Source organism: Pinus tabuliformis, chromosome 8 (assembly GCF_031772625.1).
Source record: "Pinus tabuliformis cultivar Carrire ecotype Pingquan chromosome 8, CPIR1, whole genome shotgun sequence".
Classification (NCBI taxonomy): Eukaryota; Viridiplantae; Streptophyta; class Pinopsida; order Pinales; family Pinaceae; genus Pinus; species Pinus tabuliformis.
This window is the reverse complement of record NC_142294.1, coordinates 365,530,278-365,536,218: the sequence shown is the minus strand read 5'-3', so window position 1 is coordinate 365,536,218 and position 5,941 is coordinate 365,530,278.

The window sequence follows — 5,941 nt, the reverse complement described above, 5'->3', positions numbered from 1 at the left end:
AGCAAGAAAGTTGTGTCAAGTAGTTCATTGTCTCCAGTTCGCAAGAAGAGATCGACGGGTATCAATCAATAATATCCCAGGTCTCCGGTTCGTTGCTCTTGTCAAGCGAAGCATAATCGTCGGGTGGGTCTAGCCACAGGTTCTCGCCTCATGGGTCTAGCGTCAAAGCAAGGCAGCTCCGTCAAGTTCATTATCGTCAGGTCGTCGCAAGAGAAGATCTCAGGGAGAGAAGAGACGGACTTTTTTATGGGCAGCAAGATATCTCAGGCAGAGAGAAGATATCAGGCAGGGAGATAGAATAGATCTAAGCAGGTATAAATCGAGATACGGGTATCCAGATCGAAGATCTCAGGGAGATAGATCCGGGTCTCAATCTATAGACATGCGAATATCTCAGGTCAATAGATCTGGGTAAGAGATCTATCTCGGGGTGGTATCAATCAATCGATCGATCTCTCTCTCAGTTCGAAGGGATTCATAAGTATAAGGGCGAGGGAGTTTTTAGCCAGGAACGTTTCGAGGGATTGGTCGAGCCAGCGAATCGACGAAACCGGTGCAACATATATAATGAAACATCCAGTTTAGGTTACGATGACTGACTGGACAAATCGGTTACACTATGGACGCTAACGATGGGACACACCTGATGGGACCTGCGGCCAAGCATTAACGCCTCTTGGCCGAGGGGTGGGCTTCCTAGAGACAGCGGGATAGACAACCCGGAAATCTTGAATCGGCTTCAAACCTTTCTTTCTCCCCCGAGATAGCCGATAAAGTAGGAGGGGGAAATGAGAATCCGTGCCTATCGTGCCATCTAGAATCGGGGGAGCAAGGGTGAGCTACAGCAGTTTCACGATCTCAGCTTCAGTTTCCAAGATCTGATCTCTGCTCAAATTTTCTGGCTGTATAGAAGCAATCCGGGCAGTTTTGAGGATGCGTAAGCAAGCTCGACCATAATCCCCCCTCCGAATAAGTAAATTGAATCCCACCCACCAACTGAGCAGTCTAAAAGTAGGGAGAGTCTTCCTAGTGTACCCCAGAATATGTAAGCAAGTGTTGTGGAATGCCCGTCCAACAATGTGAGGTAGAGTTCACAAATAAAGGGCGGTTAACACAGGTCATGCACATAAGTAAGGCACGAAGTAGGAGAGTAAAGTGAAATAGTCACCCAAGTACGAATCTTTCTTTTATCAATTGTTGTTGAAGCCTGTGCACCAATACTCTATGTGACCCTTCCATCTATCTGATGCAGTAAGTCTATAATCGGGCAGGCAGTATCTCTAGGTGAGTAAATAGAAAAGGTGAGCTGATAGTGTAGGTCAACACTGAAGTTCGGGTAAGTAAGAAGCATCTAAAGTTCCCGATGTCTGAATTCATAACTAGTGTTTAAGCCCGTTTCGAAAATAAAAGGTATAGTGCTACTACTACCCACTAAACTAAGACCTGCCTGAAGCAAGGCACGTGTGGACCTCTCACAAAGGTTGGTTGAAGGCAGTAGTAAGTAAAGGAGTTTGGTCAAAAAGGTGGTTGGTAGCAGGGCACTAAGATTCAAGCAAGCATCTACTAGCAATGTGGTCTGTCTTCATTCATAATGAATTGGTTGCTTTCACAAATAAAGGTAATCCTGTAGGCTAAGGTAATATGCTTGCCGACTCCAAGCATGCACGTAAATATTAGAAGGCATTGAATCGAACGGGTGGAAGGCATGCTCGTAAGTAAAGGCAAATAGGCTTCTTCATAAATGAAATAGAAATTTGATGTTCTGCCGACCCAACCCAAGCGCGTAAGATATAATAAGTCGGGCGTCAATCAAGGCTGGTTGTTTCTACACACGATCCCAGGCAGGACTGGTGGTTCTCCTGTGCCACTTTAGTAATCCTTCTGGCTTCACAAGTCAATATCAAAGTTTCTTAAAGTGTATAAGCAAGCCCATGAATGTTCTAAGTTTAGCAAGTAGAGCTGGTCAAGTGAAAGGGTTGTTAAGACACCATGCTAGGCAGTTGTCGGTGTAGGTCCGAACATAAGTACAGGAGTGGAGCGGTTGGTAATCAATTATTACTGGGTTAAGGGTGATTGCTTCCTTAGCCAAGTATTTGAATGGCTGGCTGGATGGCTGGATGGATGGGGAGCTTTATTGCTGGATGGATCGGAAGCTGGAGCTTAAGCTGGAGAAGCTGGAGGAGCTGGAGGAGCTGGATGGATCGAGATATCAATCTTATATATGTTACACCCAGAGCTTGAGTGATAGATGGATGCTTACTTGCTAGAATCTCTAGTTGCTCTTGTGCATTTATTGATATGCAACAAACCTGCCCACCAACGACCTTAGCCCTTGGGAACAGGCGCACCTACCTGCTGATCTATTGCTGCTTGCCCATTTAGATATAGATATATCTTGCTTATACTTACGCTAATCATAAGACCTAGGGACCTTAGAACCGATAGGACACAGTCCCCGCTTACCCGCCACTTACAGGGACCCCCGTAACCCCCCCCGCCAACCTTAGCTGGGGACAAGGACCACCAATAACAACTGGAAAAAAACCAACAGGACAGGCCAATCAGTTCAGGACCACCAGGGCAGGATCACCACACTCCCACCAGGCCAAGAAACATGGGCCTACACACTAAACAGTACACCTCCTGGGCTCCCACCTGTACACCTCTCATGGGACTACGGATGTTACCTGGGACTAGCTCACCCACTTGGCTTGGATCCTTTAAACCACTTGGCTGGGACTACTACTTTCACACACTTAGCCATTGACTCTGCTCACCCACTTGGATGGGCTACTTGGCTTGGCCTTGGATACCGGGATGCTTGCTGGCTGGAATAATGAAGAGGTAGGTTTTTATCCAATATGGAAAAAAGGAGGGGGAGGGAGGGACAAGCATGAGAGAAGGAAGGTGGTGCTTATTGTTGGATAATAACGTCTATAATGCAATCATTGCTTGTGTGATGTACTGAATTGTCATTGCAGGCTAGGCATCTATCTCTCGTATATTGCTCACTGCTGCCCACCCACAACGAATAGATGGATTTGTATCTCCAACAACAAGGATGGAACCATAGGCTCCTTGGCTGGGGGAGCATTCGTTCCGATAGGGGTATAGGTCTAACCCAACTCCCCGTTTCTGGCATGCTACGGTCCCTCGAGTCTCTTGACGTTGGAGAATGGGTATACCCCATCATTCGGTAAGCCAAATGCTTCACAAACCAACCATACGAGGAGTAGTCTGGTGCATTCTGTTGCACTTCCATAACCCTCGTTAAGGGGCGCACTCTGATACTATTGATGTCTGATAGCTTTGATAGTAATGACTAGATTGACCACTACCTCGTCCATCGAGTATAACGGGGCAAATGATGGTATAGCGATGAACATAGGAATAATACTAGGAGATATTCCGAATAATCTCTATAATAGTTCCATGAACAATCCTTTGCAGGATTGGATTTATTCTATAGTGAAAATGCCATAAAGCGTGAACCAACATCCATGAGATGAAAACCAAAATCAAAATGAGGAAGAAAAAGATATCATGATGTAAGTCAATTATTCCTTGCATCACAGGCGTTGCTCCGTCTTGAGATCCTAATTTCCATGGTTCCACAACATCACAAGAAGCAATTGTGAGGAATAGCCATTTTGTCATAATCATTTGATTCATTATTTCGTTATCTTCGACCTTTTTCTCCCAAAATCAAGAGACTTGTCCCTTCCGCCTCCCCCGGTATAAAGAAAGGATTGTCTCTCAAGTATGGTCAAGGAAGCATGCTCCTTGCACATACGTTGTTGGGATGCAAGTTTCAATCCGTAATGAATGATCCAATCGTGAATGAGATATGTTATTCCGTGATGAATTATAGTAGTAATTACGCTTTAGCAGATAATGCAGATATTATATATGTCATTATGCTTTTTGCTGGATCGAATTGACTTGATTTCTCTTCCCCTCAAACTCTTTCTTCCCCTCTCCCATATATTTGATTTCTTCCCCTCAAACTATATATATGTAATTATGATTTATTATATACGTAATTACGCTTTAGCAAACAACTACGATATCACTGGCACTTTTCCGATACAAGTTGACCCATACTTCCTTTGGGTCAATCCTTTGACAATTATATATGTAATTATGCCTTTCTTCCCCTCAAAGTAAGGTCAGGTTATAAACACTACGCCTTGGGTTCCTGCTGCACTCTTATACCTCTGACCTTTGAACTATTAACGCCAGCCCCAACAGCCTATATCAGTGGTAACCTCTTACTCTTACCTCCTTGCGTGGGAATAGCCTTGATCCTATGCAGAACACCTATGACCTATGACCTATGATACCTATGATCAAACCTTAGGACCCTTACCTTAGGACTCTTGACTTCTGACCTTGAATCTTTAGACCCTTGACTTATATGTTAGCCATGAAGAGCGTTACCGATTCAATGGGGACAGCTCTAGAGAGAGGTTTGACCCATAGATCTTTTCACCTAGAAGAAGAAGTGGGAAGGTTTCTACTTTCTGTCGTTTATACCACCATCTTTCTCATTAGGCCGTGGGAACAAGGAGGAAGGGTATCATGGTGTTTCAGCGTTGTTGAATGGGAACCCTTTTCTCTCATTGGGCCTTGTGGCTACCTTTTTCTAGTTGTGCTTGTTAGGCCAAGAATACAACCTTCTTTTTGGTTCAATTTCCTCACCATATGAATATTGAGTCCCTACTGGGCCTTTGGTCCACAGAGTGGGAACCTGTGGTAGAGGAGCTAATTAGGTAGCGAGGCATATGGTGGCGGAGCAGGGACCTATCCTATCGCCTTATGACCCTTGCCCTTGGAGCGATAGGGGGTACAATACAATTAGGCTTTTGGAATCTCTTTCTATGTCCTATTCCTAGAGGCCTATACCGGTTGGATTCTTAGGCATATAGTTGGGTCTTATTAACGTGAAAACAACTTTTTCACTTTCACACCCCTTCTTCTTACTCTCTTTCTTAGCTGATATGGCTTAAATGGCACTATCTGAAGGCTATAACGGGGGCACCTAAGAACACATATAGAGTCTTATCAATAATACAGGAGCTAAAAAGAAAATACCCTTGACCCCTTGACGAGGAATTATCGAACACACCTTACCCCTTGAGCTATGAGCACTTATGTGGGTTGCGGAATCATTAAAAAAACCGTGAAATATGAGTTTGGTGGTTAGATCATACAGGAAATAGAGGGGTCGATTCCCTTGTTTAGGAACCATACAATTTCAATTTGACAGGACTAAGCTTGGATCTTAAGGCTTTGGATTTCGAGTCAAATATTCTAAGTTCATGTTTTGCCAGGGGATTGGGGTGGGTGGGTAAACAGTGGTCGAGCGTGCTTGCGCATCCTTAGTCAAATATTCTTTTCTTGACCGAACATGAAATCTTTCATCGTGCGGATCAAAATAATGGTGTGAAGCTGCTTGGCCCTCCGGGGGCATGGATTTTCTTAGTCAAATTGGCTTTTCAGAGCATTTCTCTATAGAACAACCTAGGTTAGCCCATTCACTTTTAGGTTCTATTATTCCTTCCTACCTTAGAACCTCAATAAGCTTCACCCTATTAGTGTCATTAGTGTTAGCTATTACATGGAACTTCTACTCTAGATATCTTTTTACCAAGATAGAGTTTCACCTTAAGTTTGTGGGAAGGGGAAGGGATTGTGGGGACCAATAGATCGTTTCACCCAGAGGAAACACCAAGGTCTTACTTTAGACACTTCTCATTCATGGTTTTTGACCAATGAAATCTCCATTTAGATGGATACGAGGGAGAATCTATCATCGGCGGCTAGATAAAATATTTTATATTCATAATCAGTAGGCCACCCAATAAGTAAAATGAAACTCGAAGAACTAAAAGGCCGCCATCGCTCCGTCGGTGGGAACATTATACCCAGAAGAAGAGTG